Source organism: Drosophila takahashii, unplaced genomic scaffold, assembly GCF_030179915.1.
Source record: "Drosophila takahashii strain IR98-3 E-12201 unplaced genomic scaffold, DtakHiC1v2 scaffold_133, whole genome shotgun sequence".
Classification (NCBI taxonomy): Eukaryota; Metazoa; Arthropoda; class Insecta; order Diptera; family Drosophilidae; genus Drosophila; species Drosophila takahashii.
Window position 1 is genome coordinate 60,481 of NW_027221651.1, and position 26,626 is coordinate 87,106.

At 32.9% G+C, this 26,626-nt stretch overlaps 1 long non-coding RNA gene and 6 other non-coding genes across 8 annotated transcripts; all 7 read left to right on the plus strand.

Annotated features, from left to right (window-relative positions):
- The first annotated feature begins 1,228 nt into the window (after positions 1 to 1,228).
- LOC138914145 (small subunit ribosomal RNA) lies at positions 1,229 to 3,223 on the plus strand. The gene has a single exon (XR_011420017.1). It is a non-coding gene; the product is annotated as a small subunit ribosomal RNA (ribosomal RNA).
- Positions 3,224 to 3,846: 623 nt separating this feature from the next.
- On the plus strand, positions 3,847 to 4,025 carry LOC138914160 (5.8S ribosomal RNA). Its single transcript, XR_011420031.1, has one exon. It is a non-coding gene; the product is annotated as a 5.8S ribosomal RNA (ribosomal RNA).
- Positions 4,026 to 4,423: 398 nt separating this feature from the next.
- LOC138914154 (large subunit ribosomal RNA) lies at positions 4,424 to 8,380 on the plus strand. The gene has a single exon (XR_011420026.1). It is a non-coding gene; the product is annotated as a large subunit ribosomal RNA (ribosomal RNA).
- A 1,133-nt stretch (positions 8,381 to 9,513) lies between these two features.
- Positions 9,514 to 23,640, plus strand: LOC138914136 (uncharacterized). Of its 2 annotated transcripts, none has more exons than XR_011420007.1 (2): positions 9,514 to 9,632; positions 23,294 to 23,640. It is a non-coding gene; the product is annotated as an uncharacterized lncRNA (long non-coding RNA). The 2 variants fall into 2 exon arrangements; XR_011420008.1 differs by lacking the exon at positions 9,514 to 9,632 and adding an exon at positions 9,672 to 9,716.
- Positions 14,900 to 16,894, plus strand: LOC138914146 (small subunit ribosomal RNA). Its single transcript, XR_011420018.1, has one exon. It is a non-coding gene; the product is annotated as a small subunit ribosomal RNA (ribosomal RNA).
- Positions 17,518 to 17,696, plus strand: LOC138914138 (5.8S ribosomal RNA). Its single transcript, XR_011420010.1, has one exon. It is a non-coding gene; the product is annotated as a 5.8S ribosomal RNA (ribosomal RNA).
- On the plus strand, positions 18,095 to 22,051 carry LOC138914155 (large subunit ribosomal RNA). The gene has a single exon (XR_011420027.1). It is a non-coding gene; the product is annotated as a large subunit ribosomal RNA (ribosomal RNA).
- Positions 23,641 to 26,626: the final 2,986 nt, after the last annotated feature.

Here is a 26,626-nt window from a genome sequence, read left to right on the forward strand (position 1 = left end):
TATATAAAAAAGTGAATATCTTTGGTTGGGTGGCAAAGAGAATTAAATATGCCCGATATATAGACGTCGTGGCCAAAAACTACTATAGGGTGAAGTGCTTGTCTGTTGGTCTATATATATACATATAATATTTTATGCGTACACATTATTATTATAGATAGTTAATATCTATCGTATGGGTGGCAAACGGAATTAAATAATTTCGATATTTAGACGTCGTGGCCAAAAACTACTATAGGATGGTCAGTGGTTGTCCACCAATTAATTATTGAACAAACCATATGAATATCATATGCTGTTGTCAATATAATGTATATCAATAATAATAAAAAATAAGGATGGTACAGTAAGTAGTCCATCTACTATTGAACAAAATATATTATAATATATACTTTTGTTATCAATAGAACAACATATATTAAAATCAAAATATTATCCGTATAAATTTGTTTCTTAAATGAAATTAAGACTTGGCTACGCGGTTAATATTATAAACCCATGATAATAAGGTGAAACAGAGGTCAAGTTTCTATTATATATAGAATAACAAATTGTTTCCGACTTTTATCGTTAATCTTTGGTGGCAGGTATATATGATAATTTATATTAAATTATTATATCCCCTGTCGTTTGGGCACAGAGTATCGCTTGCCGGTACAATGTGTTTACAAAAAGCATTATAATAAAATATAATTGCAATATTAGTGATCAAAATAATTTCATATGCGCTCGGTTTTATATCATATATTACCAGAGAGTTATATGGAAAAGATAAATTTTAAATTTATCATCAAAATGCAAATGATTTAACTCAATATTTATATTGGTTAAACAAAAATTGTACATGTGTGGATACAATAATTATGTATGTTGAACAAAAATGATATTTTAGAATGAAATATGTATATATAATATAATAAAAACTTATAGAAAGAACAATATATATTGAAAATTGTGTTATAAAAAAGTTGTACTTTTTCTTTAACATCAATTATAAACTTGTTATATTAGTGGCGAAACAAGTAAAAATTAAAGAACGTATACGAATGCCATATAAAAATGGCCGTATTCGAATTAAAATAGAATTATTTCACAAAGCAAAAAAAAAATATTGAATTAAAATCAATATTTAAGAAAAACCGAACATATAAAATGGAAATAAAATCTATTATATTTATATTACTAATTTCTATTCAAAAAATATGAATGAAATATGAACGAAAACATTATTCTGGTTGATCCTGCCAGTAGTTATATGCTTGTCTCAAAGATTAAGCCATGCATGTCTAAGTACACACGAATTAAAAGTGAAACCGCAAAAGGCTCATTATATCAGTTATGGTTCCTTAGATCGTTAACAGTTACTTGGATAACTGTGGTAATTCTAGAGCTAATACATGCAATTAAAACATGAACCTTATGGGACATGTGCTTTTATTAGGCTAAAACCAAGCGATCGCAAGATCGTTATATTGGTTGAACTCTAGATAACATGCAGATCGTATGGTCTTGTACCGACGACAGATCTTTCAAATGTCTGCCCTATCAACTTTTGATGGTAGTATCTAGGACTACCATGGTTGCAACGGGTAACGGGGAATCAGGGTTCGATTCCGGAGAGGGAGCCTGAGAAACGGCTACCACATCTAAGGAAGGCAGCAGGCGCGTAAATTACCCACTCCCAGCTCGGGGAGGTAGTGACGAAAAATAACAATACAGGACTCATATCCGAGGCCCTGTAATTGGAATGAGTACACTTTAAATCCTTTAACAAGGACCAATTGGAGGGCAAGTCTGGTGCCAGCAGCCGCGGTAATTCCAGCTCCAATAGCGTATATTAAAGTTGTTGCGGTTAAAACGTTCGTAGTTGAACTTGTGCTTCATACGGGTAGTACAACTTACAATTGTGGTTAGTACTATACCTTTATGTATGTAAGCGTATTACCGGTGGAGTTCTTATATGTGTTTAAATACTTGTATTTTTTCATATGTTCCTCCTATTTAAAAACCTGCATTAGTGCTCTTAAACGAGTGTTATTGTGGGCCGGTACAATTACTTTGAACAAATTAGAGTGCTTAAAGCAGGCTTCAAATGCCTGAATATTCTGTGCATGGGATAATGAAATAAGACCTCTGTTCTGCTTTCATTGGTTTTCAGATCAAGAGGTAATGATTAATAGAAGCAGTTTGGGGGCATTAGTATTACGACGCGAGAGGTGAAATTCTTGGACCGTCGTAAGACTAACTTAAGCGAAAGCATTTGCCAAAGATGTTTTCATTAATCAAGAACGAAAGTTAGAGGTTCGAAGGCGATCAGATACCGCCCTAGTTCTAACCATAAACGATGCCAGCTAGCAATTGGGTGTAGCTACTTTTATGGCTCTCTCAGTCGCTTCCCGGGAAACCAAAGCTTTTGGGCTCCGGGGGAAGTATGGTTGCAAAGCTGAAACTTAAAGGAATTGACGGAAGGGCACCACCAGGAGTGGAGCCTGCGGCTTAATTTGACTCAACACGGGAAAACTTACCAGGTCCGAACATAAGTGTGTAAGACAGATTGATAGCTCTTTCTCGAATCTATGGGTGGTGGTGCATGGCCGTTCTTAGTTCGTGGAGTGATTTGTCTGGTTAATTCCGATAACGAACGAGACTCAAATATATTAAATAGATATCTTCAGGATTATGGTGTTGAAGCTTATATAGCCTTCATTCATGGTGGCAGTAAAATGTTTATTGTGTTTGAATGTGTTTATATAAGTGGAGCCGTACCTGTTGGTTTGTCCCATTATAAGGACACTAGCTTCTTAAATGGACAAATTGCGTCTAGCAATAATGAGATTGAGCAATAACAGGTCTGTGATGCCCTTAGATGTCCTGGGCTGCACGCGCGCTACAATGAAAGTATCAACGTGTATTTCCTAGACCGAGAGGTCCGGGTAAACCGCTGAACCACTTTCATGCTTGGGATTGTGAACTGAAACTGTTCACATGAACTTGGAATTCCCAGTAAGTGTGAGTCATTAACTCGCATTGATTACGTCCCTGCCCTTTGTACACACCGCCCGTCGCTACTACCGATTGAATTATTTAGTGAGGTCTCCGGACGTGATCACTGTGACGCCTTGTGTGTTACGGTTGTTTCGCAAAAGTTGACCGAACTTGATTATTTAGAGGAAGTAAAAGTCGTAACAAGGTTTCCGTAGGTGAACCTGCGGAAGGATCATTATTGTATAATATCCTTACCGTTAATAAAAAAATTTGTTAATACAAATTTAATACAAATTACCAATATATATATATATATACATAATAATTATAATAATAATTATACCAAAAATATGATCTTAAAAGTAAAAGATCAAATAAATTTCGAACAAGCAAATCGAAATATTGTAATAATATAATATTATTACAAATAAATTAAATAGAAACAAACATAAAATTCGAACAAGCAAATCGAATTATTAATATAATAAAATATATTTTATATATTTATTATAAACTTTTGTGTGTATATGGACCATAATATACACGCGTTGCGAGATGTATTGGCCAACTAATTTGATGATGATCATACATTGGATAATGCAACAACCTAAAATATACAATGTTGTACCTGGTTTCAGGTTAATGTTTTATATAAAATTATCAATATATATTAACAAACAAATGCCATTACAAATAATACTTTGATATATATTGTTTATATAAAACTAAGACATTTCGCAGCATTTATTTTAGGTATATAAATACATTTATTGAAGGAATTGATATATGCCAGTAAAATGGTGTATTTTTAATTTCTTTCAATAAAAACATATTTGACCAAATTTAAAACCAATATTATAAAACTCTAAGCGGTGGATCACTCGGCTCATGGGTCGATGAAGAACGCAGCAAACTGTGCGTCATCGTGTGAACTGCAGGACACATGAACATCGACATTTTGAACGCATATCGCAGTCCATGCTGTTATGTACTTTAATTAATTTTATAGTGCTGCTTGGACTACATATGGTTGAGGGTTGTAAGACTATGCTAATTAAGTTGTTTATACAAATTTTATAATAAAATTTTATAAGCATATGGTATATTATTGGATAAAAATAATTTAATTATTTTATTCATAATATTAACAAATATATGAAAAACATTATCTCACAATAGTAATTAAACTTTGAGAAAAACGAAGAGGAATATTTTCTTTTTCAATCAAATAATACTGAGAAATGTCTAGCATAAAATATTATCTAGAATTGTCTCTTATTAATGATTTGAAATATGAAAAACGTTGACAATATTATTATTCTTCGTTAATTCGTTACAAATAAATGCCATTAATATATATATACGTCAGCTTTAAACGAATTTAATAAAATGTTTTATCATTATATATAAAGAATTAATTGCAAATAAAAGTTATATACAACCTCAACTCATATGGGACTACCCCCTGAATTTAAGCATATTAATTAGGGGAGGAAAAGAAACTAACAAGGATTTTCTTAGTAGCGGCGAGCGAAAAGAAATCAGTTCAGCACTAAGTCACTTTGTCTATATGGCAAATGTGAGATGCAGTGTATGGAGCGTCAATATTCTAGTATGAGAAATTAACGATTTAAGTCCTTCTTAAATGAGGCCATTTACCCATAGAGGGTGCCAGGCCCGTATAACGTTAATGATTACTAGATGATGTTTCCAAAGAGTCGTGTTGCTTGATAGTGCAGCACTAAGTGGGTGGTAAACTCCATCTAAAACTAAATATAACCATGAGACCGATAGTAAACAAGTACCGTGAGGGAAAGTTGAAAAGAACTCTGAATAGAGAGTTAAACAGTACGTGAAACTGCTTAGAGGTTAAGCCCGATGAACCTGAATATCCGTTATGGAAAATTCATCATTAAAATTGTAATATTTAAACAATATTATGATAATAGTGTGCATTTTTTCCATATAAGGACATTGTAATCTATTAGCATACCAAATTTATCATAAAATATAACTTATAGTTTATTCAAATTAAATTGCTTGCATTTTAACACAGAATAAATGTTATTAATTTGATAAAGTGCTGATAGATTTATATGAATACAGTGCGTTAATTTTTCGGAATTATATAATGGCATGATTATCATTGATTTTTGTGTTTATTATATGCACTTGTAGGATTAACAATGCGAAAGATTCAGGATACCTTCGGGACCCGTCTTGAAACACGGACCAAGGAGTCTAACATATGTGCAAGTTATTGGGATATAAACCTAATAGCGTAATTAACTTGACTAATAATGGGATTAGTTTTTTAACTATTTATAGCTAATTAACACAATCCCGGGGCGTTCTATATAGTTATGTATAATGATATTTATATTATTTATGCCTCTAACTGGAACGTACCTTGAGCATATATGCTGTGACCCGAAAGATGGTGAACTATACTTGATCAGGTTGAAGTCAGGGGAAACCCTGATGGAAGACCGAAACAGTTCTGACGTGCAAATCGATTGTCAGAATTGAGTATAGGGGCGAAAGACCAATCGAACCATCTAGTAGCTGGTTCCTTCCGAAGTTTCCCTCAGGATAGCTGGTGCATTTTAATATTATATAAAATAATCTTATCTGGTAAAGCGAATGATTAGAGGCCTTAGGGTCGAAACGATCTTAACCTATTCTCAAACTTTAAATGGGTAAGAACCTTAACTTTCTTGATATGAAGTTTAAGGTTATGATATAATGTGCCCAGTGGGCCACTTTTGGTAAGCAGAACTGGCGCTGTGGGATGAACCAAACGTAATGTTACGGTGCCCAAATTAACAACTCATGCAGATACCATGAAAGGCGTTGGTTGCTTAAAACAGCAGGACGGTGATCATGGAAGTCGAAATCCGCTAAGGAGTGTGTAACAACTCACCTGCCGAAGCAACTAGCCCTTAAAATGGATGGCGCTTAAGTTGTATACCTATACATTACCGCTAAAGTAGATGATTTATATTACTTGTGATATAAATTTTGAAACTTTAGTGAGTAGGAAGGTACAATGGTATGCGTAGAAGTGTTTGGCGTAAGCCTGCATGGAGCTGCCATTGGTACAGATCTTGGTGGTAGTAGCAAATAATCGAATGAGACCTTGGAGGACTGAAGTGGAGAAGGGTTTCGTGTGAACAGTGGTTGATCACGAGTTAGTCGGTCCTAAGTTCAAGGCGAAAGCCGAAAATTTTCAAGTAAAACCAAAAACGCAATATATACAAATCAAGCTAATATAATATACTTGAATAATTTTGAACGAAAGGGAATACGGTTCCAATTCCGTAACCTGTTGAGTATCCGTTTGTTATTAAATATGGGCCTCGTGCTCATCCTGGCAACAGGAACGACCATAAAGAAGCCGTCGAGAGATATCGGAAGAGTTTTCTTTTCTGTTTTATAGCCGTACTACCATGGAAGTCTTTCGCAGAGAGATATGGTAGATGGGCTAGAAGAGCATGACATATACTGTTGTGTCGATATTTTCTCCTCGGACCTTGAAAATTTATGGTGGGGACACGCAAACTTCTCAACAGGCCGTACCAATATCCGCAGCTGGTCTCCAAGGTGAAGAGTCTCTAGTCGATAGAATAATGTAGGTAAGGGAAGTCGGCAAATTAGATCCGTAACTTCGGGATAAGGATTGGCTCTGAAGATTGAGATAGTCGGGCTTGATTGGGAAACAATAACATGGTTTATGTGCTCGTTCTGGGTAAATAGAGTTTCTAGCATTTATGTTAGTTACTTGTTCCCCGGATAGTTAGTTACGTAGCCAATTGTGGAACTTTCTTGCTAAAATTTTTAAGAATACTAATTGGGTCAAACCAATTAGTTCTTATTAATTATAACGATTATCAATTAACAATCAATTCAGAACTGGCACGGACTTGGGGAATCCGACTGTCTAATTAAAACAAAGCATTGTGATGGCCCTAGCGGGTGTTGACACAATGTGATTTCTGCCCAGTGCTCTGAATGTCAAAGTGAAGAAATTCAAGTAAGCGCGGGTCAACGGCGGGAGTAACTATGACTCTCTTAAGGTAGCCAAATGCCTCGTCATCTAATTAGTGACGCGCATGAATGGATTAACGAGATTCCTACTGTCCCTATCTACTATCTAGCGAAACCACAGCCAAGGGAACGGGCTTGGAATAATTAGCGGGGAAAGAAGACCCTTTTGAGCTTGACTCTAATCTGGCAGTGTAAGGAGACATAAGAGGTGTAGAATAAGTGGGAGATATTAGACTTCGGTTTGGTATCGTCAATGAAATACCACTACTCTTATTGTTTCCTTACTTACTTGATTAAATGGAACGTGTATCATTTCCTAGCCATTATACGGATATATTTATTATATCTTATGGTATTGGGTTTTGATGCAAGCTTCTTGATCAAAGTATCACGAGTTTGTTATATAATCGCAAACAAATTCTTTAATAAAACGGTGCATTTATGTATTTTTGATTTGAAAATTTGGTATAACTCCAATTACTCAGGTATGATCCAATTCAAGGACATTGCCAGGTAGGGAGTTTGACTGGGGCGGTACATCTCTCAAATAATAACGGAGGTGTCCCAAGGCCAGCTCAGTGCGGACAGAAACCACACATAGAGCAAAAGGGCAAATGCTGACTTGATCTCGGTGTTCAGTACACACAGGGACAGCAAAAGCTCGGCCTATCGATCCTTTTGGTTTAAAGAGTTTTTAACAAGAGGTGTCAGAAAAGTTACCATAGGGATAACTGGCTTGTGGCGGCCAAGCGTTCATAGCGACGTCGCTTTTTGATCCTTCGATGTCGGCTCTTCCTATCATTGTGAAGCAAAATTCACCAAGCGTTGGATTGTTCACCCATGCAAGGGAACGTGAGCTGGGTTTAGACCGTCGTGAGACAGGTTAGTTTTACCCTACTAATGACAAAACGTTGTTGCGACAGCATTCCTGCGTAGTACGAGAGGAACCGCAGGTACGGACCAATGGCACAATACTTGTTCGAGCGAACAGTGGTATGACGCTACGTCCGTTGGATTATGCCTGAACGCCTCTAAGGTCGTATCCGTGCTGGACTGCAATGATAAATAAGGGGCAATTTGCATTGTATGGCTTCTAAACCATTTAAAGTTTATAATTTACTTTATAAACGACAATGGATGTGATGCCAATGTAATTTGTAACATAGTAAATTGGGAGGATCTTCGATCACCTGATGCCGCGCTAGTTACATATAAAAGCATTATTTAATACAATGACAAAGCCTAGAATCAATTGTAAACGACTTTTGTAACAGGCAAGGTGTTGTAAGTGGTTGAGCAGCTGCCATACTGCGATCCACTGAAGCTTATCCTTTGCTTGATGATTCGATAATAAACATAAATTTAATTGTGTTTATTTTGTTTGGCTTTTTTAAGTCAGAATATATATATATATAAAATATATATATATAAGATAATAATTATATTTAAATAAATTTTATTTAAATATATTTAACAATGGTAGCCATATGTATCGTCATCCTATTAGTGACGCGTATAAAAATATTCTAAGTCCGAACATGCAAATAAGAGACATATGCAAGTATATGTACTTCTTAAGGTAGCCAACTGAATCGTCATCCTATTAGTGACGTGTATACAAATATTCTAAGTCCGAACATACAAGTAAGAGACATATGCAAGTATATGTACCTCTTAAGGTAGCCAACTGAATCGTCATCCTATTAGTGACGTGTATAAAAATATTCTAAGTCCGAACATACAAGTAAGAGACATATGCAAGTATATGTACCTCTTAAGGTAGCCAACTGAATCGTCATCCTATTAGTGACGTGTATAAAAATATTCTAAGTCCGAACATACAAGTAAGAGACATATGCAAGTATATGTACCTCTTAAGGTAGCCAACTGAATCGTCATCCTATTAGTGACGCGTATAAAAATATTCTAAGTCCGAACATGCAAATAAGAGACATATGCAAGTATATGTACCTCTTAAGGTAGCCAACTGAATCGTCATCCTATTAGTGACGTGTATAAAAATATTCTAAGTCCGAACATACAAGTAAGAGACATATGCAAGTATATGTACCTCTTAAGGTAGCCAACTGAATCGTCATCCTATTAGTGACGTGTATAAAAATATTCTAAGTCCGAACATACAAGTAAGAGACATATGCAAGTATATGTACCTCTTAAGGTAGCCAACTGAATCGTCATCCTATTAGTGACGTGTATAAAAATATTCCAAGTCCAAACATGAGTTATATGGATATGAAAATAATATTAAGTTCTAGTATGGATATGAAAAAAATGAGTTATATGGATATGGGAAAAATAACAAGTTCTAGTATGGATATGAAAAAAATGAGTTATGTGGATATGGGAAAAATAATAAGTTCTAGTATGGATATGAAAAAAAAATGAGTTATATGGATATGGAAAAGAATACAGAGTTCTAGTATGGATATGGAAAAATGAGTTATATGAATATGGGAAAAATGATAAGTTCTAGTATGGATATGAAAAAATATTGAGTTATATGGATATTAAAGAAATAATACGTTCTAGTATGGATATGGAATAAAATGAGTTATATAGATATGGCAAAAAATTTAATGGTCTAGTATGGATATGTAAAAAATTAGTTATATGAATATGGGAAAATTTATAAGTTCTAGTATGGATATGGGAAAAATAATAAGGTCTAGTATGGATATAAAAAAATATTGAGTTATATGGATATTAAAGAAATAATAAGTTCTAGTATGGATATGGAAAAAAATTAGTTATATTGATATGCTAAATAATGAGTTATATGCATATGGGAAAAATACTAAGTTGTAGTATGGATATGGGAAGAATACTGAGTTCTAGTATGGATATGGGAAAAATAATCAGTTCTAGTATGGATATGAAAAAATATTGAGTTTTATGGATATTGAAGAGATAATAAGCTCTAGTATGGATATGGAAAAAATTAATTATATTGTAATAGTAAATAATAAGTTATATGGATATAGGAAGAAAATTAGGTTCTAGTATGGATATGAAAAAAATTAGTTCTATGGATATGGGAAAAATAAAAAGTTCTGGTATGGATATGGAAAAATATTAAGTTATATGGATATTAAAGAAATAATAAGTTCTAGTATGGATATGGAATAAAATGAGTTATATAGATATGGCAAAAATATAATGTTCTAGTATGGATATGAAAAAAATTAGTTATATGAATATGGGAAAATTTATAAGTTCTAGTATGGATATGGGAAAAAGAATAAGTTCTAGTATGGATATGAAAAAATATTGAGTTATATGAATATTAAAGAAATAATAAGTTCTAGTATGAATATGGAAAAATATTATTTATATTGATATGGTAAATAATGATTTATATGGATATGGGATAAATACTAAATTCTAGTGTGGATATGGAAAAAACGAGTTATATGGATATGGGAAAAATAATAAGTTCAAGTATGGATATGGAAAAAAATTAGTTTAATAGTTATAGGTATGGAAAAAAATTAATTATATAGATATAGAACAAAAAATAAGTTATATGGATATGGTGGCATCAGTACGAAATATGCCCAATTTACATACACCGGAGCCGCAGTACGATAAATACCCAATATTTAGACGTCGTGGCCAAAAACATATATAGGGAGGCAGTGCTCGCCGACCGGTTGTATTGTTCAAAATTTATGTTTTTCATATTATTTTGGCAATGCTATATATAAATGATATCTTATACATATAATTCAATTATAGCGATATGGAAATACCATATTATATGTATAAAGAAAAAAAATGTATAATAAAATATACATTGACATACAAATATGGCTAGTTGTATGGATATGCCGTATTCATTATATGGATACGGCATATAGATTATATAAATATGACCAAAAAATATTTTATATTGATATGGCAAATAAAGAAATTACTTGAATATGGAAATAAAAGAAGTTATATTGATATGGAAGAAAATAATGAGTCATATAGATATGTTGGCATCAGTACGAAATATGCCCAATTTACATACACCGGGGCCGCAGTACGAAAAATACCCAATATTTAGACGTCGTGGCCAAAAACATATATAGGGAGGCAGTGCTCGCCGACCGGCCGTATTGTTCAAAATTTATGTTTATCATATTATTTTGGCAATGCTATATATAAATGATATCTTATACATATAATTCAATTATAGCGATATGGAAATACCATATTATATGTATAAAGAAAAAAAATGTATAATAAAATATACATTGACATACAAATATGGCTAGTTGTATGGATATGCCGTATTCATTATATGGATACGGCATATAGATTATATAAATATGACCAAAAAATATTTTATATTGATATGGCAAATAAAGAAATTACTTGAATATGGAAATAAAAGAAGTTATATTGATATGGAAGAAAATAATGAGTCATATAGATATGTTGGCATCAGTACGAAATATGCCCAATTTACATACACCGGGGCCGCAGTACGAAAAATACCCAATATTTAGACGTCGTGGCCAAAAACATATATAGGGAGGCAGTGCTCGCCGACCGGCCGTATTGTTCAAAATTTATGTTTATCATATTATTTTGGCAATGCTATATATAAATGATATCTTATACATATAATTCAATTATAGCGATATGGAAATACCATATTATATGTATAAAGAAAAAAAATGTATAATAAAATATACATTGACATACAAATATGGCTAGTTGTATGGATATGCCGTATTCATTATATGGATACGGCATATAGATTATATAAATATGACCAAAAATATTTTATATTGATATGGCAAATAAAGAAATTACTTGAATATGGAAATAAAAGAAGTTATATTGATATGGAAGAAAATAATGAGTCATATAGATATGTTGGCATCAGTACGAAATATGCCCAATTTACATACACCGGGGCCGCAGTACGAAAAATACCCAATATTTAGACGTCGTGGCCAAAAACATATATAGGGAGGCAGTGCTCGCCGACCGGCCGTATTGTTCAAAATTTATGTTTATCATATTATTTTGGCAATGCTATATATAAATGATATCTTATACATATAATTCAATTATAGCGATATGGAAATACCATATTATATGTATAAAGAAAAAAAATGTATAATAAAATATACATTGACATACAAATATGGCTAGTTGTATGGATATGCCGTATTCATTATATGGATACGGCATATAGATTATATAAATATGACCAAAAAATATTTTATATTGATATGGCAAATAAAGAAATTACTTGAATATGGAAATAAAAGAAGTTATATTGATATGGAAGAAAATAATGAGTCATATAGATATGTTGGCATCAGTACGAAATATGCCCAATTTACATACACCGGGGCCGCAGTACGAAAAATACCCAATATTTAGACGTCGTGGCCAAAAACATATATAGGGAGGCAGTGCTCGCCGACCGGCCGTATTGTTCAAAATTTATGTTTATCATATTATTTTGGCAATGCTATATATAAATGATATCTTATACATATAATTCAATTATAGCGATATGGAAATACCATATTATATGTATAAAGAAAAAAAATGTATAATAAAATATACATTGACATACAAATATGGCTAGTTGTATGGATATGCCGTATTCATTATATGGATACGGCATATAGATTATATAAATATGACCAAAAAATATTTTATATTGATATGGCAAATAAAGAAATTACTTGAATATGGAAATAAAAGAAGTTATATTGATATGGAAGAAAATAATGAGTCATATAGATATGTTGGCATCAGTACGAAATATGCCCAATTTACATACACCGGGGCCGCAGTACGAAAAATACCCAATATTTAGACGTCGTGGCCAAAAACATATATAGGGAGGCAGTGCTCGCCGACCGGCCGTATTGTTCAAAATTTATGTTTATCATATTATTTTGGCAATGCTATATATAAATGATATCTTATACATATAATTCAATTATAGCGATATGGAAATACCATATTATATGTATAAAGAAAAAAAATGTATAATAAAATATACATTGACATACAAATATGGCTAGTTGTATGGATATGCCGTATTCATTATATGGATACGGCATATAGATTATATAAATATGACCAAAAAATATTTTATATTGATATGGCAAATAAAGAAATTACTTGAATATGGAAATAAAAGAAGTTATATTGATATGGAAGAAAATAATGAGTCATATAGATATGTTGGCATCAGTACGAAATATGCCCAATTTACATACACCGGGGCCGCAGTACGAAAAATACCCAATATTTAGACGTCGTGGCCAAAAACATATATAGGGAGGCAGTGCTCGCCGACCGGCCGTATTGTTCAAAATTTATGTTTATCATATTATTTTGGCAATGCTATATATAAATGATATCTTATACATATAATTCAATTATAGCGATATGGAAATACCATATTATATGTATAAAGAAAAAAAATGTATAATAAAATATACATTGACATACAAATATGGCTAGTTGTATGGATATGCCGTATTCATTATATGGATACGGCATATAGATTATATGGATATGACCAAAAAATAATTCATAAAGAAATTATATGAATATGGCAGAAATAATTGGTTATATTAATATGATCAAATAATACTTTATATAAAAAAGTGAATATCTTTGGTTGGGTGGCAAAGAGAATTAAATATGCCCGATATATAGACGTCGTGGCCAAAAACTACTATAGGGTGAAGTGCTTGTCTGTTGGTCTATATATATACATATAATATTTTATGCGTACACATTATTATTATAGATAGTTAATATCTATCGTATGGGTGGCAAACGGAATTAAATAATTTCGATATTTAGACGTCGTGGCCAAAAACTACTATAGGATGGTCAGTGGTTGTCCACCAATTAATTATTGAACAAACCATATGAATATCATATGCTGTTGTCAATATAATGTATATCAATAATAATAAAAAATAAGGATGGTACAGTAAGTAGTCCATCTACTATTGAACAAAATATATTATAATATATACTTTTGTTATCAATAGAACAACATATATTAAAATCAAAATATTATCCGTATAAATTTGTTTCTTAAATGAAATTAAGACTTGGCTACGCGGTTAATATTATAAACCCATGATAATAAGGTGAAACAGAGGTCAAGTTTCTATTATATATAGAATAACAAATTGTTTCCGACTTTTATCGTTAATCTTTGGTGGCAGGTATATATGATAATTTATATTAAATTATTATATCCCCTGTCGTTTGGGCACAGAGTATCGCTTGCCGGTACAATGTGTTTACAAAAAGCATTATAATAAAATATAATTGCAATATTAGTGATCAAAATAATTTCATATGCGCTCGGTTTTATATCATATATTACCAGAGAGTTATATGGAAAAGATAAATTTTAAATTTATCATCAAAATGCAAATGATTTAACTCAATATTTATATTGGTTAAACAAAAATTGTACATGTGTGGATACAATAATTATGTATGTTGAACAAAAATGATATTTTAGAATGAAATATGTATATATAATATAATAAAAACTTATAGAAAGAACAATATATATTGAAAATTGTGTTATAAAAAAGTTGTACTTTTTCTTTAACATCAATTATAAACTTGTTATATTAGTGGCGAAACAAGTAAAAATTAAAGAACGTATACGAATGCCATATAAAAATGGCCGTATTCGAATTAAAATAGAATTATTTCACAAAGCAAAAAAAAAATATTGAATTAAAATCAATATTTAAGAAAAACCGAACATATAAAATGGAAATAAAATCTATTATATTTATATTACTAATTTCTATTCAAAAAATATGAATGAAATATGAACGAAAACATTATTCTGGTTGATCCTGCCAGTAGTTATATGCTTGTCTCAAAGATTAAGCCATGCATGTCTAAGTACACACGAATTAAAAGTGAAACCGCAAAAGGCTCATTATATCAGTTATGGTTCCTTAGATCGTTAACAGTTACTTGGATAACTGTGGTAATTCTAGAGCTAATACATGCAATTAAAACATGAACCTTATGGGACATGTGCTTTTATTAGGCTAAAACCAAGCGATCGCAAGATCGTTATATTGGTTGAACTCTAGATAACATGCAGATCGTATGGTCTTGTACCGACGACAGATCTTTCAAATGTCTGCCCTATCAACTTTTGATGGTAGTATCTAGGACTACCATGGTTGCAACGGGTAACGGGGAATCAGGGTTCGATTCCGGAGAGGGAGCCTGAGAAACGGCTACCACATCTAAGGAAGGCAGCAGGCGCGTAAATTACCCACTCCCAGCTCGGGGAGGTAGTGACGAAAAATAACAATACAGGACTCATATCCGAGGCCCTGTAATTGGAATGAGTACACTTTAAATCCTTTAACAAGGACCAATTGGAGGGCAAGTCTGGTGCCAGCAGCCGCGGTAATTCCAGCTCCAATAGCGTATATTAAAGTTGTTGCGGTTAAAACGTTCGTAGTTGAACTTGTGCTTCATACGGGTAGTACAACTTACAATTGTGGTTAGTACTATACCTTTATGTATGTAAGCGTATTACCGGTGGAGTTCTTATATGTGTTTAAATACTTGTATTTTTTCATATGTTCCTCCTATTTAAAAACCTGCATTAGTGCTCTTAAACGAGTGTTATTGTGGGCCGGTACAATTACTTTGAACAAATTAGAGTGCTTAAAGCAGGCTTCAAATGCCTGAATATTCTGTGCATGGGATAATGAAATAAGACCTCTGTTCTGCTTTCATTGGTTTTCAGATCAAGAGGTAATGATTAATAGAAGCAGTTTGGGGGCATTAGTATTACGACGCGAGAGGTGAAATTCTTGGACCGTCGTAAGACTAACTTAAGCGAAAGCATTTGCCAAAGATGTTTTCATTAATCAAGAACGAAAGTTAGAGGTTCGAAGGCGATCAGATACCGCCCTAGTTCTAACCATAAACGATGCCAGCTAGCAATTGGGTGTAGCTACTTTTATGGCTCTCTCAGTCGCTTCCCGGGAAACCAAAGCTTTTGGGCTCCGGGGGAAGTATGGTTGCAAAGCTGAAACTTAAAGGAATTGACGGAAGGGCACCACCAGGAGTGGAGCCTGCGGCTTAATTTGACTCAACACGGGAAAACTTACCAGGTCCGAACATAAGTGTGTAAGACAGATTGATAGCTCTTTCTCGAATCTATGGGTGGTGGTGCATGGCCGTTCTTAGTTCGTGGAGTGATTTGTCTGGTTAATTCCGATAACGAACGAGACTCAAATATATTAAATAGATATCTTCAGGATTATGGTGTTGAAGCTTATATAGCCTTCATTCATGGTGGCAGTAAAATGTTTATTGTGTTTGAATGTGTTTATATAAGTGGAGCCGTACCTGTTGGTTTGTCCCATTATAAGGACACTAGCTTCTTAAATGGACAAATTGCGTCTAGCAATAATGAGATTGAGCAATAACAGGTCTGTGATGCCCTTAGATGTCCTGGGCTGCACGCGCGCTACAATGAAAGTATCAACGTGTATTTCCTAGACCGAGAGGTCCGGGTAAACCGCTGAACCACTTTCATGCTTGGGATTGTGAACTGAAACTGTTCACATGAACTTGGAATTCCCAGTAAGTGTGAGTCATTAACTCGCATTGATTACGTCCCTGCCCTTTGTACACACCGCCCGTCGCTACTACCGATTGAATTATTTAGTGAGGTCTCCGGACGTGATCACTGTGACGCCTTGTGTGTTACGGTTGTTTCGCAAAAGTTGACCGAACTTGATTATTTAGAGGAAGTAAAAGTCGTAACAAGGTTTCCGTAGGTGAACCTGCGGAAGGATCATTATTGTATAATATCCTTACCGTTAATAAAAAAATTTGTTAATACAAATTTAATACAAATTACCAATATATATATATATATACATAATAATTATAATAATAATTATACCAAAAATATGATCTTAAAAGTAAAAGATCAAATAAATTTCGAACAAGCAAATCGAAATATTGTAATAATATAATATTATTACAAATAAATTAAATAGAAGCAACCATAAAATTCGAACAAGCAAATCGAATTATTAATATAATAAAATATATTTTATATATTTATTATAAACTTTTGTGTGTATATGGACCATAATATACACGCGTTGCGAGATGTATTGGCCAACTAATTTGATGATGATCATACATTGGATAATGCAACAACCTAAAATATACAATGTTGTACCTGGTTTCAGGTTAATGTTTTATATAAAATTATCAATATATATTAACAAACAAATGCCATTACAAATAATACTTTGATATATATTGTTTATATAAAACTAAGACATTTCGCAGCATTTATTTTAGGTATATAAATACATTTATTGAAGGAATTGATATATGCCAGTAAAATGGTGTATTTTTAATTTCTTTCAATAAAAACATATTTGACCAAATTTAAAACCAATATTATAAAACTCTAAGCGGTGGATCACTCGGCTCATGGGTCGATGAAGAACGCAGCAAACTGTGCGTCATCGTGTGAACTGCAGGACACATGAACATCGACATTTTGAACGCATATCGCAGTCCATGCTGTTATGTACTTTAATTAATTTTATAGTGCTGCTTGGACTACATATGGTTGAGGGTTGTAAGACTATGCTAATTAAGTTGTTTATACAAATTTTATAATAAAATTTTATAAGCATATGGTATATTATTGGATAAAAATAATTTAATTATTTTATTCATAATATTAACAAATATATGAAAAACATTATCTCACAATAGTAATTAAACTTTGAGAAAAACGAAGAGGAATATTTTCTTTTTCAATCAAATAATACTGAGAAATGTCTAGCATAAAATATTATCTAGAATTGTCTCTTATTAATGATTTGAAATATGAAAAACGTTGACAATATTATTATTCTTCGTTAATTCGTTACAAATAAATGCCATTAATATATATATACGTCAGCTTTAAACGAATTTAATAAAATGTTTTATCATTATATATAAAGAATTAATTGCAAATAAAAGTTATATACAACCTCAACTCATATGGGACTACCCCCTGAATTTAAGCATATTAATTAGGGGAGGAAAAGAAACTAACAAGGATTTTCTTAGTAGCGGCGAGCGAAAAGAAATCAGTTCAGCACTAAGTCACTTTGTCTATATGGCAAATGTGAGATGCAGTGTATGGAGCGTCAATATTCTAGTATGAGAAATTAACGATTTAAGTCCTTCTTAAATGAGGCCATTTACCCATAGAGGGTGCCAGGCCCGTATAACGTTAATGATTACTAGATGATGTTTCCAAAGAGTCGTGTTGCTTGATAGTGCAGCACTAAGTGGGTGGTAAACTCCATCTAAAACTAAATATAACCATGAGACCGATAGTAAACAAGTACCGTGAGGGAAAGTTGAAAAGAACTCTGAATAGAGAGTTAAACAGTACGTGAAACTGCTTAGAGGTTAAGCCCGATGAACCTGAATATCCGTTATGGAAAATTCATCATTAAAATTGTAATATTTAAACAATATTATGATAATAGTGTGCATTTTTTCCATATAAGGACATTGTAATCTATTAGCATACCAAATTTATCATAAAATATAACTTATAGTTTATTCAAATTAAATTGCTTGCATTTTAACACAGAATAAATGTTATTAATTTGATAAAGTGCTGATAGATTTATATGAATACAGTGCGTTAATTTTTCGGAATTATATAATGGCATGATTATCATTGATTTTTGTGTTTATTATATGCACTTGTAGGATTAACAATGCGAAAGATTCAGGATACCTTCGGGACCCGTCTTGAAACACGGACCAAGGAGTCTAACATATGTGCAAGTTATTGGGATATAAACCTAATAGCGTAATTAACTTGACTAATAATGGGATTAGTTTTTTAACTATTTATAGCTAATTAACACAATCCCGGGGCGTTCTATATAGTTATGTATAATGATATTTATATTATTTATGCCTCTAACTGGAACGTACCTTGAGCATATATGCTGTGACCCGAAAGATGGTGAACTATACTTGATCAGGTTGAAGTCAGGGGAAACCCTGATGGAAGACCGAAACAGTTCTGACGTGCAAATCGATTGTCAGAATTGAGTATAGGGGCGAAAGACCAATCGAACCATCTAGTAGCTGGTTCCTTCCGAAGTTTCCCTCAGGATAGCTGGTGCATTTTAATATTATATAAAATAATCTTATCTGGTAAAGCGAATGATTAGAGGCCTTAGGGTCGAAACGATCTTAACCTATTCTCAAACTTTAAATGGGTAAGAACCTTAACTTTCTTGATATGAAGTTTAAGGTTATGATATAATGTGCCCAGTGGGCCACTTTTGGTAAGCAGAACTGGCGCTGTGGGATGAACCAAACGTAATGTTACGGTGCCCAAATTAACAACTCATGCAGATACCATGAAAGGCGTTGGTTGCTTAAAACAGCAGGACGGTGATCATGGAAGTCGAAATCCGCTAAGGAGTGTGTAACAACTCACCTGCCGAAGCAACTAGCCCTTAAAATGGATGGCGCTTAAGTTGTATACCTATACATTACCGCTAAAGTAGATGATTTATATTACTTGTGATATAAATTTTGAAACTTTAGTGAGTAGGAAGGTACAATGGTATGCGTAGAAGTGTTTGGCGTAAGCCTGCATGGAGCTGCCATTGGTACAGATCTTGGTGGTAGTAGCAAATAATCGAATGAGACCTTGGAGGACTGAAGTGGAGAAGGGTTTCGTGTGAACAGTGGTTGATCACGAGTTAGTCGGTCCTAAGTTCAAGGCGAAAGCCGAAAATTTTCAAGTAAAACCAAAAACGCAATATATACAAATCAAGCTAATATAATATACTTGAATAATTTTGAACGAAAGGGAATACGGTTCCAATTCCGTAACCTGTTGAGTATCCGTTTGTTATTAAATATGGGCCTCGTGCTCATCCTGGCAACAGGAACGACCATAAAGAAGCCGTCGAGAGATATCGGAAGAGTTTTCTTTTCTGTTTTATAGCCGTACTACCATGGAAGTCTTTCGCAGAGAGATATGGTAGATGGGCTAGAAGAGCATGACATATACTGTTGTGTCGATATTTTCTCCTCGGACCTTGAAAATTTATGGTGGGGACACGCAAACTTCTCAACAGGCCGTACCAATATCCGCAGCTGGTCTCCAAGGTGAAGAGTCTCTAGTCGATAGAATAATGTAGGTAAGGGAAGTCGGCAAATTAGATCCGTAACTTCGGGATAAGGATTGGCTCTGAAGATTGAGATAGTCGGGCTTGATTGGGAAACAATAACATGGTTTATGTGCTCGTTCTGGGTAAATAGAGTTTCTAGCATTTATGTTAGTTACTTGTTCCCCGGATAGTTAGTTACGTAGCCAATTGTGGAACTTTCTTGCTAAAATTTTTAAGAATACTAATTGGGTCAAACCAATTAGTTCTTATTAATTATAACGATTATCAATTAACAATCAATTCAGAACTGGCACGGACTTGGGGAATCCGACTGTCTAATTAAAACAAAGCATTGTGATGGCCCTAGCGGGTGTTGACACAATGTGATTTCTGCCCAGTGCTCTGAATGTCAAAGTGAAGAAATTCAAGTAAGCGCGGGTCAACGGCGGGAGTAACTATGACTCTCTTAAGGTAGCCAAATGCCTCGTCATCTAATTAGTGACGCGCATGAATGGATTAACGAGATTCCTACTGTCCCTATCTACTATCTAGCGAAACCACAGCCAAGGGAACGGGCTTGGAATAATTAGCGGGGAAAGAAGACCCTTTTGAGCTTGACTCTAATCTGGCAGTGTAAGGAGACATAAGAGGTGTAGAATAAGTGGGAGATATTAGACTTCGGTTTGGTATCGTCAATGAAATACCACTACTCTTATTGTTTCCTTACTTACTTGATTAAATGGAACGTGTATCATTTCCTAGCCATTATACGGATATATTTATTATATCTTATGGTATTGGGTTTTGATGCAAGCTTCTTGATCAAAGTATCACGAGTTTGTTATATAATCGCAAACAAATTCTTTAATAAAACGGTGCATTTATGTATTTTTGATTTGAAAATTTGGTATAACTCCAATTACTCAGGTATGATCCAATTCAAGGACATTGCCAGGTAGGGAGTTTGACTGGGGCGGTACATCTCTCAAATAATAACGGAGGTGTCCCAAGGCCAGCTCAGTGCGGACAGAAACCACACATAGAGCAAAAGGGCAAATGCTGACTTGATCTCGGTGTTCAGTACACACAGGGACAGCAAAAGCTCGGCCTATCGATCCTTTTGGTTTAAAGAGTTTTTAACAAGAGGTGTCAGAAAAGTTACCATAGGGATAACTGGCTTGTGGCGGCCAAGCGTTCATAGCGACGTCGCTTTTTGATCCTTCGATGTCGGCTCTTCCTATCATTGTGAAGCAAAATTCACCAAGCGTTGGATTGTTCACCCATGCAAGGGAACGTGAGCTGGGTTTAGACCGTCGTGAGACAGGTTAGTTTTACCCTACTAATGACAAAACGTTGTTGCGACAGCATTCCTGCGTAGTACGAGAGGAACCGCAGGTACGGACCAATGGCACAATACTTGTTCGAGCGAACAGTGGTATGACGCTACGTCCGTTGGATTATGCCTGAACGCCTCTAAGGTCGTATCCGTGCTGGACTGCAATGATAAATAAGGGGCAATTTGCATTGTATGGCTTCTAAACCATTTAAAGTTTATAATTTACTTTATAAACGACAATGGATGTGATGCCAATGTAATTTGTAACATAGTAAATTGGGAGGATCTTCGATCACCTGATGCCGCGCTAGTTACATATAAAAGCATTATTTAATACAATGACAAAGCCTAGAATCAATTGTAAACGACTTTTGTAACAGGCAAGGTGTTGTAAGTGGTTGAGCAGCTGCCATACTGCGATCCACTGAAGCTTATCCTTTGCTTGATGATTCGATAATAAACATAAATTTAATTGTGTTTATTTTGTTTGGCTTTTTTAAGTCAGAATATATATATATATATAAAATATATATATATAAAATAATAATTATATTTAAATAAATTTTATTTAAATATATTTAACAATGGTAGCCATATGTATCGTCATCCTATTAGTGACGCGTATAAAAATATTCTAAGTCCGAACATGCAAATAAGAGACATATGCAAGTATATGTACTTCTTAAGGTAGCCAACTGAATCGTCATCCTATTAGTGACGTGTATACAAATATTCTAAGTCCGAACATACAAGTAAGAGACATATGCAAGTATATGTACCTCTTAAGGTAGCCAACTGAATCGTCATCCTATTAGTGACGTGTATACAAATATTCTAAGTCCGAACATACAAGTAAGAGACATATGCAAGTATATGTACCTCTTAAGGTAGCCAACTGAATCGTCATCCTATTAGTGACGTGTATAAAAATATTCTAAGTCCGAACATACAAGTAAGAGACATATGCAAGTATATGTACCTCTTAAGGTAGCCAACTGAATCGTCATCCTATTAGTGACGCGTATAAAAATATTCTAAGTCCGAACATGCAAATAAGAGACATATGCAAGTATATGTACCTCTTAAGGTAGCCAACTGAATCGTCATCCTATTAGTGACGTGTATAAAAATATTCTAAGTCCGAACATGCAAGTAAGAGACATATGCAAGTATATGTACCTCTTAAGGTAGCCAACTGAATCGTCATCCTATTAGTGACGTGTATAAAAATATTCTAAGTCCGAACATACAAGTAAGAGACATATGCAAGTATATGTACCTCTTAAGGTAGCCAACTGAATCGTCATCCTATTAGTGACGTGTATAAAAATATTCTAAGTCCGAACATGCAAGTAAGAGACATATGCAAGTCAATGTTCCTCTTAAAATAGATGATTGAATCGTCATCCTATTAGTGACGTGTATAAAAATATTCCAAGTCCAAACATGAGTTATATGGATATGAAAATAATATTAAGTTCTAGTATGGATATGAAAAAAATGAGTTATATGGATATGGGAAAAATAACAAGTTCTAGTATGGATATGAAAAAAATGAGTTATGTGGATATGGGAAAAATAATAATTTCTAGTATGGATATGAAAAAAAAATGAGTTATATGGATATGGAAAAGAATACAGAGTTCTAGTATGGATATGGAAAAATGAGTTATATGAATATGGGAAAAATGATAAGTTCTAGTATGGATATGAAAAAATATTGAGTTATATGGATATTAAAGAAATAATAAGTTCTAGTATGGATATGGAATAAAATGAGTTATATAGATATGGCAAAAAATTTAATGTTCTAGTATGGATATGAAAAAAATTAGTTATATGAATATGGGAAAATTTATAAGTTCTAGTATGGATATGGGAAAAATAATAAGTTCTAGTATGGATATAAAAAAATATTGAGTTATATGGATATTAAAGAAATAATAAGTTCTAGTATGGATATGGAAAAAAATTAGTTATATTGATATGCTAAATAATGAGTTATATGCATATGGGAAAAATACTAAGTTGTAGTATGGATATGGGAAGAATACTGAGTTCTAGTATGGATATGGGAAAAATAATCAGTTCTAGTATGGATATGAAAAAATATTGAGTTTTATGGATATTGAAGAGATAATAAGCTCTAGTATGGATATGGAAAAAATTAATTATATTGTAATAGTAAATAATAAGTTATATGGATATAGGAAGAAAATTAGGTTCTAGTATGGATATGAAAAAAATTAGTTCTATGGATATGGGAAAAATAAAAAGTTCTGGTATGGATATGGAAAAATATTAAGTTATATGGATATTTAAGAAATAATAAGTTCTAGTATGGATATGGAATAAAATGAGTTGTAGAGATATGGCAAAAATATAATGTTCTAGTATGGATATGAAAAAAATTAGTTATATGAATATGGGAAAATTTATAAGTTCTAGTATGGATATGGGAAAAAGAATAAGTTCTAGTATGGATATGAAAAAATATTGAGTTATATGAATATTAAAGAAATAATAAGTTCTAGTATGAATATGGAAAAATATTATTTATATTGATATGGTAAATAATGATTTATATGGATATGGGATAAATACTAAATTCTAGTGTGGATATGGATAATTATATAGATATAGAACAAAAAATAAGTTATATGGATATGGTGGCATCAGTACGAAATATGCCCAATTTACATACACCGGAGCCGCAGTACGATAAATACCCAATATTTAGACGTCGTGGCCAAAAACATATATAGGGAGGCAGTGCTCGCCGACCGGCCGTATTGTTCAAAATTTATGTTTATCATATTATTTTGGCAATGCTATATATAAATGATATCTTATACATATAATTCAATTATAGCGATATGGAAATACCATATTATATGTATAAAGAAAAAAAATGTATAATAAAATATACATTGACATACAAATATGGCTAGTTGTATGGATATGCCGTATTCATTATATGGATACGGCATATAGATTATATAAATATGACCAAAAAATATTTTATATTGATATGGCAAATAAAGAAATTACTTGAATATGGAAATAAAAGAAGTTATATTGATATGGAAGAAAATAATGAGTCATATAGATATGTTGGCATCAGTACGAAATATGCCCAATTTACATACACCGGGGCCGCAGTACGAAAAATACCCAATATTTAGACGTCGTGGCCAAAAACATATATAGGGAGGCAGTGCTCGCCGACCGGCCGTATTGTTCAAAATTTATGTTTATCATATTATTTTGGCAATGCTATATATAAATGATATCTTATACATATAATTCAATTATAGCGATATGGAAATACCATATTATATGTATAAAGAAAAAAAATGTATAATAAAATATACATTGACATACAAATATGGCTAGTTGTATGGATATGCCGTATTCATTATATGGATACGGCATATAGATTATATAAATATGACCAAAAAATATTTTATATTGATATGGCAAATAAAGAAATTACTTGAATATGGAAATAAAAGAAGTTATATTGATATGGAAGAAAATAATGAGTCATATAGATATGTTGGCATCAGTACGAAATATGCCCAATTTACATACACCGGGGCCGCAGTACGAAAAATACCCAATATTTAGACGTCGTGGCCAAAAACATATATAGGGAGGCAGTGCTCGCCGACCGGCCGTATTGTTCAAAATTTATGTTTATCATATTATTTTGGCAATGCTATATATAAATGATATCTTATACATATAATTCAATTATAGCGATATGGAAATACCATATTATATGTATAAAGAAAAAAAATGTATAATAAAATATACATTGACATACAAATATGGCTAGTTGTATGGATATGCCGTATTCATTATATGGATACGGCATATAGATTATATAAATATGACCAAAAAATATTTTATATTGATATGGCAAATAAAGAAATTACTTGAATATGGAAATAAAAGAAGTTATATTGATATGGAAGAAAATAATGAGTCATATAGATATGTTGGCATCAGTACGAAATATGCCCAATTTACATACACCGGGGCCGCAGTACGAAAAATACCCAATATTTAGACGTCGTGGCCAAAAACATATATAGGGAGGCAGTGCTCGCCGACCGGCCGTATTGTTCAAAATTTATGTTTATCATATTATTTTGGCAATGCTATATATAAATGATATCTTATACATATAATTCAATTATAGCGATATGGAAATACCATATTATATGTATAAAGAAAAAAAATGTATAATAAAATATACATTGACATACAAATATGGCTAGTTGTATGGATATGCCGTATTCATTATATGGATACGGCATATAGATTATATAAATATGACCAAAAAATATTTTATATTGATATGGCAAATAAAGAAATTACTTGAATATGGAAATAAAAGAAGTTATATTGATATGGAAGAAAATAATGAGTCATATAGATATGTTGGCATCAGTACGAAATATGCCCAATTTACATACACCGGGGCCGCAGTACGAAAAATACCCAATATTTAGACGTCGTGGCCAAAAACATATATAGGGAGGCAGTGCTCGCCGACCGGCCGTATTGTTCAAAATTTATGTTTATCATATTATTTTGGCAATGCTATATATAAATGATATCTTATACATATAATTCAATTATAGCGATATGGAAATACCATATTATATGTATAAAGAAAAAAAATGTATAATAAAATATACATTGACATACAAATATGGCTAGTTGTATGGATATGCCGTATTCATTATATGGATACGGCATATAGATTATATAAATATGACCAAAAAATATTTTATATTGATATGGCAAATAAAGAAATTACTTGAATATGGAAATAAAAGAAGTTATATTGATATGGAAGAAAATAATGAGTCATATAGATATGTTGGCATCAGTACGAAATATGCCCAATTTACATACACCGGGGCCGCAGTACGAAAAATACCCAATATTTAGACGTCGTGGCCAAAAACATATATAGGGAGGCAGTGCTCGCCGACCGGCCGTATTGTTCAAAATT